This window comes from Megascapheus bottae, unplaced genomic scaffold (assembly GCF_031878675.1).
Source record: "Megascapheus bottae isolate mThoBot1 unplaced genomic scaffold, mThoBot2.hap1 HAP1_SCAFFOLD_40, whole genome shotgun sequence".
NCBI classification, from domain to species: Eukaryota; Metazoa; Chordata; class Mammalia; order Rodentia; family Geomyidae; genus Megascapheus; species Megascapheus bottae.
Window position 1 is genome coordinate 1,900,352 of NW_028327715.1, and position 14,516 is coordinate 1,914,867.

General features: G+C 36.5%; 1 long non-coding RNA gene across 2 annotated transcripts; it reads right to left on the reverse strand.

Annotated features, from left to right (window-relative positions):
* Positions 1–2,437: 2,437 nt before the first annotated feature.
* LOC150039307 (uncharacterized) lies at positions 2,438–13,227 on the reverse strand. 2 transcript variants are annotated; one of them, XR_016534399.1, is made up of 3 exons: positions 12,870–13,227; positions 2,962–3,046; positions 2,438–2,668 (listed from the first exon to the last, which is right to left on the reverse strand). It is a non-coding gene; the product is annotated as an uncharacterized LOC150039307 (long non-coding RNA). The 2 variants fall into 2 exon arrangements; XR_016534398.1 differs by lacking the exon at positions 12,870–13,227 and adding an exon at positions 4,995–5,037.
* Positions 13,228–14,516: the final 1,289 nt, after the last annotated feature.

The following is a 14,516-nucleotide window of genomic DNA, read 5'->3' on the forward strand; positions in this document are numbered from 1 at the left end:
TGTACACAATGGAATTCTATGCTGCTGTCAGAAAGAATGACATTGCCCCATTTGTTAGGAAATGGAAAGACTTAGAAAAAATCACATTAACTAAAGTAAGCCAGACTCAAAGGAACTTAGGCTCAGTGATTTCCCTCATTTGTCATAATCAGTGGAAACCTTGGGCTGTCCTAGCAGAGATTTGCAATAGGGCAAAACCTTGATACAAAAGGCCATAGAGTAGGACGCTAAATGAAAGGATCTCTAGGATATAGAAACATAAGCCATATAATGAATGATTATTGTTCTTAAGGTACTATGTTATCTCTTATCTCTTTTGCTGTCCCTTGGTTATCTCATATTGTTACAGTATCTCACTTTGTTACCTGATATATCGGATATATTTGTTTTTGGTTATTTGAAATTGGATAGAGAAGGGAGGGAAACAAGATGAAGGGTGGGGGTGGGGGGAGGGAAATGGGGACCAAGACATGTGAAAGGTTATCAATGTATGTGAAGTGATGCACCATCTATCTGGCAAATATCATGTAACCCTTCTATTAATTACAATAAAAAATATATGAAAAAATAAGAATGGCATGTGCCAAGAAGGGCAGCAATCTAGAGGAGGAATCATGGGCCTGACAATTGTCCACAACCAGGAAAACAGGGAAAAGGGATCTACAAGGAACTTCCTTTTCCTCAGCCCTGAGTAGGGGCCAAGTAGCTGTGGGCCCTTTGATTTGAGCCCTATATTCCCCAGTGTTGTGATGTAAATTGTTACTGCGGAAGCTACTTTTTCTGTGATCATTTGTCATTGCAGTCTACAAAATGTGTACAGCCTCTCAGAATAGGGTCTTATAAACAAGCTATCCTATCAGAGTTTTCTAAGAGTTCTCTTTACTGTTCACTGCAACATCAAGAACCCCATCTCCTCACTGGTGTCTCAATCATTCACCAACTTTAAAAGGACAGTATGGCGCAGATAGAGCTGCACCGCTGTGACATTCAAAATAGTTTCCATAATGCAGGGATCAAGTGACTAAAGTCCTAGCTACTCAGGAGGTTGAAATCTGAGGATCATATTTCAAAGCCAGCCTTGCCACTGTAATTTCCAATGAGACTGGAATCTCCAGCTAGCCACCAGAAACCCAGAAGTAGTGCTATGGCTCAAGTGGTATAGCCCCTGCCTTGTGCTGAAGAGCTCAGGGACAATAGCACACAGGCTCAGAGTTCAAGTCCCCATCCTACAAAATAAAAACAAAGAAAAAAATCGGTCCTACATACTTATTTAGTCTCTGTATATCTTCATACATATGCCTATCTATGTTCATTATTTGACCTATCATAGCTGACCTCTCTAGATAGAGATAGGATCTGCTTTGAATCATTAAATTAAGCACAGTCAAATACTATGTAAAATCCTATATATACTTTTTAATTTTTGCTAATTCTGGAGCCTGAACTCAGGGCCTGGGCACTGTCCTTGAGCTTTCTCAAGGCTAGTGCTATATCACTTGAAACACAGCACCATTTTCAACTTTTCCTGCTTATGTGTTACCAAGAAATAGAACTGAGGGCTTCCTGCATGCTAAGCAAGCACTCTACTACTAGGCCATACACCTGGCCCTTCCTATATGTACTTTTTCACACAAATTAGCTGCAATTCACTGAAGACTAACTATAAATATGATATATATATATATACATATTCAAGAGGGTATTTCTTGTGTTTTCCTAAAAGAGAGACTTTGGGATCTAACTAAATGTTCATCTCTAAAAAACAAAGCTTTTAGACAAGACTGATGAAGAATTCTTTCTTTGTGAACTTACACCAATGTTTTCTGTGGTTTTGTTGTTTCCTAGATTTTCTTTCCCTTGCTATGTAGAAGCTGAATCTGATATATTACCCAAATTCTGCTTCCAGGTCTCCTCTTTTCCCTTTCGCTCGTTATGTAGAAACTCCAGCTGATATGGCTTTTAAATTTTGTATCCGTGTTCACTGTTTTCCACTTCACGCATTATAAAAAAATTCCAGCTGATATATCATCTAAATATTTGATTCTGTTTCCCCTTTACTCCTTGCTTCCACCAATACTAGCTTTCTTTCCTGACTGTCTTATGGAGAAAAAGATCTGCACAGCGGAAGCAAGATTCCTATCCATCATGATGGTGGTATTTCAGGTGAAATAGTCCTGGCTTTTGACACATTTATCCTGATTCCTTTAGCTACTTCATATCTGAATTCCTCCTCACTTCAAACTAGTCATTGTGACTTGAGTGCCTGACCTGTGATACTCTTTTAGCTCCTCATAGTTAACTTTAGAACAGCCTATGAGAAAGTTTCTTTTGACCTCTTTCCTTTGGTATTTATTTTCAAAACAGATAATAGTTACATGATATGGTTGGGCAGTAATATCAACTTTGTCTTGGTACCATATTTCAAAATGATTTTACTTTCAGATGACAGGTAAATCCACTCACCAATTGCTCATGCTGGATCAACAGCTGCTGCCAGAGCCCAGTTTACATGGACTCAGGCATGCCTATCACAGCATCTCAACTGCAGTATTTTAAACAGAAGGAAGCCTGGTGGTGCTGGCATAAGCTGGTAGTTCTCCTCTGTAGGAGATAGAGCTGAGGCTCAGGGTTGAAGCCAGCCGCAGCCAACAGTCCCTGAGACTCTCATCTGCAATTCACAAACAGAAATGGAGATGTGGCACAAAGTATCTGAAAACTAGCTCCAAGCAAAAGAGCTCAGGGACAGTGCTAATGTCCTGAATTTTAAGTACCAAGACCACAAAAAGAAAAAGAGAAAGAAAGAAAGAAAAAGAAATGTGTTTATTTTGTGAATGTGTGACATATCATTTCCATAGAGTTGACATTTATTAACAAAGAAAGTATAGGTATATTCTCAATCTCATCAGCCAAGCTTGGGACTTTTACTCATGGTTTAAAGCATCTTTGAATCCCATGACTTACATATTATATTTGTTGAGGGTCAACACTGCTACAGTGTAATCCGGATATATCTCAGTATAGTATCACTAGGTAACAAACCATTCACCTAAGAGAAGGAAAACACAGAAGAATTTCACACTGATTGTGTTGAAAATATACTTAATATACCAAACATTATGGAAAGTCATGCACACAGAACTGTTTTAGGTGGTGGTGAGCCTTTTAAAATCTATAGCCTATGAAACCTTGAAAGCTATAATTCTTCAGAGTTGACCATTCCTGGGAAAAGTACATTCTGCAATTACTTTTCATAGTTCTGTTACAGAACAAGAGAAGAAAAATTTTTGAATCAACAAACTTTCACTGATATACAAGGCACCTTTACAGATAATGCATTGTTTCACAGGACATAGAGATGTAAATAAATCCAGTATTAAGAGAGTTTATATCACAGTTATTATGGATTTTCTACTTGGAAACATTTTATAATAGAAATAAAAAGGATGAGAAATATTGTACATTCTATAATATTTCACAGAGTGGGTACATGTTAAGATAATACAATTGTCAATGGGAAATAAAAAGATATTATAATCCTAGCTACTAAGGTGTTCTGAGGATCTCAATTCAAAGAAACCTAAAAAAACAGCCAGGAGACTCCACTTATCTAAAAGGATAAAAAGCTGCACTTGAGAAAGGGTATCAATGTATGTGAAGTAATGCACCTTCCATCTGGCGAATGTAATGTAACCCTTCTATTAATTACAATAAAAATATATGAAAAAAATATATATATGAAAAAAAGCTGAAATTGGACCTGTAGCAGATGTCATAATTCACTAATCCTGGGTGAAAAAAAGTTGTGAAAGCATTTAAGACCCCTAATTAAAACCCCAGTGTTACCACACATTTACAACATCTGTACATACACACAAACACACCCACATACTCAAAATTGTCCAATAATAATAATAATATGATATTTACAGTAAGGTATCCAGACACATGTAATACATTCCTACACTCTTCAAAAGAAAAAGTAACATGAAAATAAAATTCTTCTTGTAAAAATATATAAATAAATGCATTTAGGTAAAATACTGGTTCTGACTTTTAGATCTGGAGCAGACACTTGTAAAGCACATTGTATCCAGCCATACCATTTCATACAGAAAGGAAACAGAACTCCCAATGCTTGCAGTCCCTAGTCCTTAGGCCCTAGCCATGGGAGCCAGAAGAGGTCAAGGCAGAGAAAGAAGACTTGTAGCCAGCCCTGCTTCTGCTGTGGAGCTGTGACAGAACTGTGAAGAGCTTCAGATACCCTAAAATAATTAGGCAAAAGGACTCAAACTGTCTCCAGCCTTTCAGTTTGTAAACAGCTAGACACAGAGGAGGATCAAACTCTGTCACAAATTTAAATCATAGCTGATTTTCCTGCTACCTTTCAGGCTAAGAACTTTCTTTTCTTTTTCTTTTCATTCCTTTTGGTTCATCACTTCCCCTAAACCCAGTTTGTTAAGATAAATCTTTAGAGGAAATGAGCTTTAGGTGATTGACTAATCAGAAATCCCAGCTATTCAGGAGCTGAGATCTGAAGACAAGAAGTTCAAAGCGTCAAAAAGCTTCGTGGAACTCTAATCTCCACTAACCAGCAAAAGTTGTACATGGAGTTGTAGCTCAAGTGGCAGAGTGGTAGGAGTTGGAGACAAAAAAAAGCTAAGGAACAGTGTCCAGGCCCCAGTCTCAAGTCCCCATACACACACACACACACACACACACACACACACACACACACACACACACACACACACACTTTATTCAGGTAGCTACAAGGCAAAGCCTTCATATGTAAGAACCAGAGAGATCCCCAGTCAGCTCTCACTCCTCCAAGTCCCCTCCAATCAGCCCCTTCTCCTCCTCACATTATCCAACAAGCCCTCCCTCAAAAAACTTATTCTTTTTACTTTAATCCCTATGGAAAGGATGGGAAGAAAGTCCAATGTCATAGAGAGCAAACCCTATGATAGACAGACTGCCCTTGCTCAGACCCTTACCTTGTAGAGCAAACTCTACTCATATAGTTGCTCCTATGGCAACCCCAAACAGAATGCACTGGTCATCTTTACATCACTGCAGAATGAGGAATGGAATGTTCGAGAATTAAAGGCATACCAGTTCTCCTTAAAGACAGTGGACTGAAATTGGAAAGGACATAAGACCAAAGTCGAACACTACAGTAAAATAGTTTCAACACATAGACTACCTCACCTTTTCTTTTGCCTCTATATTTAATGTGGAGAATTTTTCTGTTAACCCAAACTTGAAAAATGATTTCTGAAATAAAAGTCTGGGAGACTGGCCTAGTGGTGGAGCTTTTGCCTAGCATGCATGAAGACCTGGATTTGATTATTTGGTTCATACCTAGAAAAAATCCAGAATTGGGGTGTTACAAAACCATTTATTAGCTCAAAATTCAGCCAAAAACTAGATATGTTTTTAATTTGGCAAAACTAGTGGAGCTTGTTCCCATGGAATACGCTGGCATACCAGAATGCATAAAACAAGTTGATCAAGAACTAAATGGAAAACAAGATGACCTGAAGAGTGAACAGTAAGTTTGGCCTCTCGTCCAGACAGAAGTGAAGAATGTGCTGATGAAGCAGTGCCCTTTTTACTTTTATTTTTATGTAAAATGTTACAAAATTGACTTTTCTTAATGGACTTCTGTATTAGGAACTGTTCACTGCTGTATTGGTTTGCAGATATTTACCAAAATGCTTCCATACCACTTAGTTGAACTAAGTACTTTGAGCTAGTCACATAAGGTGTGCTATAAAGTTTTTGTGGAATTCTGTTTGGCAATACTGTAAATTACATTATGTTTCCAAGTCATAGAACACCATTACATTGTTGTTTGGGATGACACATTTAATAGAAACATGAAAAATTTGTTCTGCATTGAAATAAATTTTATTTTTGCCTCCAAACCCAGATTAATTACATAGAATAATCCTATTACAAGTAGCATACTATATGTCATATACTAGACATAGATTTACTTAGTAAACTTAATATCCAATATATTTGAAGGCCATACTTCAGAGCCCTTCATATAAGCTCTTTTTTTCAAGAGTGGCCTAGGTTAGTAAAATTAAACCAGAAGTGAGCTAAGCTTTTAAGATTCATTCTCTCTCCGGTACTGAACACATTATATCTATGGTTCTTTGTTTTTTAGAAATTTTTTGTATAAACTTTCTTTTACAAAGGGATTCTTTTTTAAAAAATTTATTCCTGCTAAATCAAATCCAGTTATAAGAGATATTGAAGCATTCCAGGGGTTCCCCATTAGCCTCTTATCTTTGATCCAACATGTCCATTCTGTATTAATGTCACTACAGTGAGTTAAGCCAAAGACTTTTACTTAGGCATTCCTTCTGATTTCAACACATCAGAATTATGAATAAAAATCATGTTGGGTTTCATTGTAATTGCATACGGTATATGGAGGACATCTCAAACTGTCACTCATCTATATGTCTTCATCATCTTAAAATGGACTGAACGTTTGGGAGGTGGTTTTCTACTACATTTAGGACTTGGCTCTTCAAAGAGTTTCAAAAATACAAAAAATAATTTCAAAAAAAAAAAAAGAAAAAGCCAGGAGTGGTACTGTGGTTTAAGTGGTAGAGCTCTAGCCTTTAGAAAGTCCAAAGACAGTGCTCAAGCCCTGAGGTCAATCCCAGGACTGGCAAAAAAGAGATTTCTGAAATAAAAAGCTTTACTAAACTCTTACAAACTCTAATTAAAAATAAGTGTTAATACTAGTTCCAATTCCCTACTGAGAATAGGTAAAAGGAAAATTGCCCACCTAGTGAAGAGAACCAGGGTATTTCATTAATACAAAGAATATCTGGAAAGAATACTAAAATATTATACTGCATCAAATGAAAAAGAAAGCACAACACAAAGGGAGGAAAGTCTTGAACTGATAGAAATTTGCTCTTCCTTGATTGGTTCTTAAGGAGAAGTACAAAGTTCTTGGTGACTAACCTTACGAATACAGGGACTCAGTTGAAGCATTGTCCCCTTTTCTCTAGTTTAATGTTGTTGATGTACTCTGTTTTTCTCTTTCCTCCTCCAACCTACAGTCAGTAACAAGTTGAGAAGTCTCAGAATCCTCTTATCACCTATTATGTATTCTGATAAATACATTACATTGATCTGTGTCTTCCACTGTCGGTTGGATAGAATGACTAGAATGCTGGATATTTTCTGACCCATATTCAATTGGGGTCCACTAGGCAAGAGCGATAGTGAGGACTTGGGGAGGAATAGTTGAATCGCTCACGCTCTCATTTCAGAGAATTGAGAATTTATATGGCTGGGTACAGCCACCATATCTATTGAGAAGCAGAGACTGGAGACTGTGGTTCAAGGTCAGCCAAGGAATACTAGTTCTTGAAAGCACATCTGAACTAACTGTTGTTATCCTAGCTCCAAGGGAGACACAATGGCTGGGATCCGTGTTGCACGCCTATCCTACCCAGCAAGGTGAGTGCACTAAGCTCATCTGGACCAGACACAAAGCAAGAGCTGCCTCCCTCAAAAAGAAATAAATCACTGCAAATTAACATTTTTAACACTATACATCATAGTTATGGTTGAATACAGTAACAGAGGAAAATTAAATGAAATAAAGCTAAAATGCCCTGGATATGACTCCTTGGAGATTTCTATGAAAAAAAATTACCACAAAGGGGGACTCAGTAACCCAACAAATGGGCAAACACACGGAAGAGACATATCTTGAAAGAATACAATCAGGAAGAAGTCTTCAAAAATTCCTTGCCCTTAGAGAAATACAAACCAAACGTGAGAACTTCTTCAACATCAGTCAGAATTGGCAATCACTCACAACACAAACAACAACAAATGGTAAGGAAACAGAAATCAGTACAAGCACTATGGAAACTGATACGGAGGTTCCTCAAAAACCTAAAAATACATTTACCACACAATACAGTGATAACATTTTGGGTCATGTATCTGAAAGAATGTAAATCAGGATATGATAGAAGCACAAGCAAACACACAATCTTTGTAGCACTGTTTAAAATAGCCAACATATGGAAACAGTTGACCCAAAACTGTCAAATGAATTGATAAATGGGGTATAGCTACATAATATGTATTATTCATCCATAAAGATGAAGTTATATTGTTTTCAGGCCAGGTTCACAAGGGAAAAATCACATGTTTCCTCTCATATGTGCAAAAACATATGTAAAAGGATACATGGGATCATACACAAAAATACACGAGTATCTTCATTGTTATGGGAATGTTTGATTAGATTAGAAGGAAATGAGGAAAAGAGAATGATAGATGTTGAAAACTACTGCAATAGAATGTATCTGTGTAGGGCCGGGAGTTTGGCCTAGTGGTTAAAGTGCTTGCCTAGCATGCATGAAGACCCGGGTTCGATTCCTCGGTACCACATACGTAGAAAAAAGCCGGAAGTGGTGCTGAGGCTCAAGTGGTAGAGCTCTAGCCTTGAGAAAGTCCAAGGACAGTGCTCAGGCCCTGAGCTCAAGCCCAGGTCTGGCAAAAAAAAATAGAATGTATCTGTGAATGGAGACAGTATCACAATCTTACTAATGAAAACGCTGCTGAATAATACCAGATATAGGGAGAGTAAGAAAACGTGGGTCCATCTAATTCAAGAATACTAGGTGTAGGTTTGAAACACCCTGGTGAAGGATGTAGGTTCTACAAATAGATTTAGCTTGGGACCCTGCCATATTGCTATTGGGGATATATCTCAAGGAATCTAATGAATATACAGGAAAACCCATGCATACCAAGTTTATTTCAATTTGATTACCACAAGCATATGATGGATTCAGCTAAAGTGCCTAGGAACTAAAGATTAAATAAAGAATTGTAGTACATATATACGATGGAATATGACTCCGTTATTTTTTCTCTCATATATTTTATTGTAATTAATATAAGAGTTACATTATATTCACCAGATAGAAAGTACATTACTTCATATATATTCATACACTTTTTCATGTCATGGTCCCCATTCCACTCCCCCCCCCACCGCACAACTTGATTTCCCCTCTTCCCTCTCCTATTTCAAATAAGCAATGAAGCATATATAAAATATATCAGATAACAAGGTGAAATATTGTAATATTTTGAGATAACCAAGGGACAGTAAAAGAGATGAGAGATAACATGGTACGTTAAGGACAGCAATCACTCATTATTGGCTTTTGTTTCTTTATCCTGGACGTCCTTACATTTAGCGTCATACTATATGGCCCTTATGAATCTAGATTTGGTTCTATTGTGAATCTCTGCTAGGAGAGCCCAAGGTTTCTATTGATTATGACAAATGAGGGAAATCATTGAGCCTGTGTTCCTTTGAGTCTGGCTTACTTCACTTAATATGGTTTCTTCCAAAGTTTTCCATTTCCTTACAAATGGGCGGTGTCATTCTTTCTGACTGCAGCATAGAATTCCATTGTGTACAAATACCACATCTTCTTGATGCACTCATCAACTGAGGGACATCTGGATTGGTTCCATATCTTTGTTATGGTAAATAGTGCTGCAATGAACATTGTTGTGCTGGTGGATTTAGTATGTCCTTGTTTTTGTATGATTGGGTAAATGGCAAGTAGTGGAATTGCTGGGTCATAGGGGAGTCCTATATTTAGTCTTTTGAGGGACTGCCTTGCTTTCCATAGTGGTTGAACGAGTTTGTACTCCACCAATAGTGTAGTAATGATCCCTCCTTGTCCATATCCCCTCCAGCACCTGCTGGTAATAGATTTTTTGATCCTGGCCATTTTAACTGGAGTGAGGTGGAATCTTAGAGTTGTTTTGATCTGCATTTCTTTTATGACTAGAGATGTCGAGCATTTCTTCATGTGTCTATATGCCATTCTTATTTCTTCTTCAGAGAAGTCTCTCTTTAAGTCTTTGGCCCATCTTTTAATGGGATGGTTTTTTCTTTGGAGATTACTTTTGGAGTGATTCAATTTTTTGAGCTGTTCATATATTTTAGATATGAGGCCTTTGTCTATTCTATGGTTAGTGAAGATCTTCTCCCACTCTGTAGACTTTCTAGTTAATTTGCTAGCTATGTCCTTTGCCATACAGAAGTTCTGCAGTTTAATGCAGTCCCAATTATCCAGTGTTTCTTGGTCCTTATTAAGAAAGTTTCAACCTGTGCCAAGGAGACCTAGAGTATCTCCAATTCCTTCTTATAAAGTTTTCAGTGTATCAGCTTTTACTTCGAGGTCTTTGGTCCATTTGGAATTAATCCTAGTGCAAGGTGAAAAAGAAGGATCCAACTTTAGTTTTCTGCAGGTGCTGAACCAGTTCTGCCAGCAACATTTGTTGAAGAGGCTTTCTTTCTTCCATTTTATTTTTTTGGCTCCCTTATCAAAGATTAGGTGACCATAGGTCTGTGGGTTAATGTCTGGGTCCTCAGTTCCATGCCGTCTTCCGTAAATCCTCAGTTATTTTTTTTTAAAAAAACCCTAACATCCTGTGATTTACAGTAAAGTGGACAGTCCTGGAGATGGTCATGTGATTGAGATGAACCAAGCTCAAAAAGAAAATATCACATTTTCAATTATTGCTGGAATCCAAAATTTAAAGGCATACCAGTACATGTATATATATATATATATATATATATATATATATATATATGTCTGTACACACATATATACACAGAAACACCAACATGGAGTCTAAATATAATCAAACTATAGTAAATAAAAAGGCTGTTAATGAACAGAGGAATGGGAGATGGAAAGAGAAATAGGATGAGATTCTTCCTATTAAAATGCAGTGTATACACATGGCAAATATTATGGATATACTGCTTTATGTAGTAAATATACACTAAAAATTAAGCTCTTCAATTAATACCAGCCTTTATTAAAACAATACCTAGCAGGAACCCTAAATAATAACTAGAGGGGCGTACTCTATCAATCCTTCAAAAAATGGATAAAGACATTAAAACATGGAAAACTGAATTGTCGGAATTTATATTAATAGTACTTCATCATTATAATTAAGGGATAGTTACAGTAAAGCCTTAACATGTATCATTATTTCATGTTAATTATTTACTAATTTCAGTTTTAAACCTTTCTGAAAGTAATCTTCACATCTCTGCAAAATTTCACCCAAACTTCACAGTGATTTTTTTCCTGAAATCATCATAGCAATAAATCATTAAATTCATAGGGAAACATAAAATATCCCAGGTAGTAAAAATAATCCTGGGTAAAAAGATCAAAACACTAAAGGTTTTATACTACCAGACTTTAAAAGATTGTAAAGCTACATGGATAAAAACAACATGGTCCTTAGAAAACTAAGAAAACGAAGACTCAAAATTAAAAGCACACAGCCATCCTCATACAATTATTGGAAAAAGGAATCAAAAGTATGGTTTAACAATTTTGAACAACTGCTTATCTACATGTAGAAGAGTGAACCTACAATCATAGTCTCTCTATACAGTTCAAAAATCAACTCAAAATGGATCAAAGCTATTTATATTAAGATTTGAAACTTTGACATCACTACAGAACAACACAGGGTGGCAGTGAACAAGAGAGACAGGAAATTATCTCCTGGATAGGACTCAAGAAAATAAGAACAAGAATTAGTTGACAAATAGGATTCCAATCAATTAAAAAGTCTCTACACATCAAATGACACCATAAATTCATGCAACAATTTACACAATAGGAGAAAATCTTGGTCCTCTATAAAACACATAAGGGTTAATATGAAGAATACACAATTCTACAAACAAAAACCAATTAATAAATTAGCAAATGACTTCTTCAGGTTGCAGAAGTACAAACAGTTTCCACCTCATTTGCAAAGTGACCCTGAGACTGCAATCTCACCACAGTGAGAATAGCAATTATTATAAAAGGAAACAACAAATGCTGATGATGAGGTTGTGAGAGTAGACATGGGGAAAATATCCTTTATACAATACACTACAGTGGGTGGGCATGTAATTTCGTGTGTCCACTGTGGAAATCACATACATATAGGATGCTATAAATATATACATACCTGTATGTAAATATATATATGACTATATATACACAAACTCACATATAAGTGTGTATGTATATATGTGTATGTATCAGTATATATGTGTGTATATACATAAATGTATTTATACATATATATTTATTTATTTATGTTGGCTAGTTCCATTAACACTAGCTAATCAGTAGAGTGAAACTTGATAGATGACAGTTCCCCCCCAGCCCTGGAGGAAAGACCATGGTACTTCATCTTCCAAAGTGACCAGCAACAAGCCACGCTGGAGTATGGTTTAAGTGGCTGAGTACCAGCAAGCAAGCCAAGAGAACAAACTCTAGGGTTTGACCTAAAATTCTCCTATTTAGGGGCACTTGGGATAGGCTAAAATAGAACAACCTTAAAATCCTGCTGTGTGACCTTTGCATATAGAGTCAAAGGATTGATTAGACATAAAACTCAGATGCTGCTATATGACCTTTGGACAAACATCTGGAGAAATGTAAGTTGTTAAAACAGTTAAACATTTATAATACCCATTTTTATTGTAGTGCTCTTCCCAACAGTTAGGCTGTGCCTCAGCCAAGGTAAACAACAACCAATGAATGCATAAAGAAAATGTAACACTCGGGCCCAGAGGACAGCCTAGGGGTAGTGTGCCTGCCTAGTATGCACGAAGCCCAGTGTTACATTCCTTGGTACTACCAACACAAAAGCCCGAAAAAGCCAGAAGTGGTAATATCCTAGCCCTGAGAAATCCCAAGGACAGTGCTCAGGCCTTGAGTTCAAGTGCTAGGATTGGCAAAAGGAAAAAATGTAATACTTACAAGCAATGGAGTTTGATTCACATGAAGAAGAGTCAAATATCATTGTCTCTAGGCAAATGAATGCAACTGGGATCATCATGTTGACTGACATAAACCAAGCTCAAGATGTCAAATAGCACAGGTTTCCATTCATGTGGAAACTAGATCTAAAGTAATGATAATAAATAATAGTAAAAATGGGAGATGTGTAATAAAAAAACAAAACAAAGTGAAACAAAAACACAACAAAGGGAAACCTGCTGATTAAATAAGTGAGAGAGGGAGATGGAAACCAGGTATGAGGAAGATGATGTTTCATACAGACACTCACCTATATATGGAGAGAGTCTGCCGAAACCTATTAAATGCTGTATGGACAAATGGGTTAAAAAGGAATAGGACAAGAGAAACTCATTCAAAGTTCAATGTATATATGTATAGGAATATCACAATTAAATCCCATGGTACTATTCATAAATGCTAATAAATTGTTTAATCATTACAAAATGATAATTATGCAAACAAAATTAGTAAATCTCATTACACTAAAATGCTGAAACCAATTTCAATACCAAGGAAAATTGAAACAGTTAAGTCAATATGATTTATCGACTTCAGAATTTGCCCTAGTTATAGAAAGTAATGTGTAGGAAGAGTAGACATAAACATGACTTCTTATTTTTATAAAGACTGTTCATGAGCTTAATATAATGTCTGTATAGCTGCAATATTACAGAGCCATACAAATTAAAAATGCAACAAAATGGGAGGCAATTTGAGAACATCTCATAGAACCCAAAAAACTAATTTCACAAAAATTAGGTCTTCATTCATACGCGGAATCAAAAACTAAAAGGAGTATATATTCATGTTTAGGCCTATATGGATAAATATACAGCAGGAATTTGACTAAAGGACTACGTAAGTATAAATGGAGAAGGGTGGGTAAAATAAAAGTAGTGGGTAAATATTGAAATAGCTAGTTTGATTGCAAAAATTCTGACAGAGCAAGGAAACCCGTTGAAAAAATTGGGGGAAAGTAATAAAGGAAGATTGATTACAATATATTGTATACATGTATGAAAAAAAGGCAAACCAATTCTCCACTTATGTGTCAATATGCACAGGAATGGTAAGAAAGGAATCTCTCAACATACTGAAAAAAGTTTGTCAGAATACTTCAGATTCTCTATGCAATACTATTGAGGGGAAATAGAACTGAATGAATTTTTCCTCACAATGAAAACATTTGAAATACAGCTGGCTGTACCCAAAAACACAGACAATACCGAAGGCTGACAAGAGACATGGGGAAGAATTGGGAACAAGACTACAAGGTGATGCAACTGCTTTGGAAAATGCATGTAATGAGGCAGATCTTCACAGTGACCATAGGACTCAATACTTCTAATGTAAGCTGTGTACATACCCAAGAGAAATGAAAGCACTTATCCACAAATGTTCACTGCTGTATCACTCAAACCACCCAAAAAGTAGTAACAACACAAATGAATGCTTGAAATATGCCATGTCTATGCGATGGGGTATTGACCATCCAAAAGAGTGCAGAATAGATATATAGATACATACTACAGCCAGGAGGAGCTTCCAAAGCATACTAAGAAAAACAATCCATGAAAAGTCTGAAAAAGCAAATACACAGATACA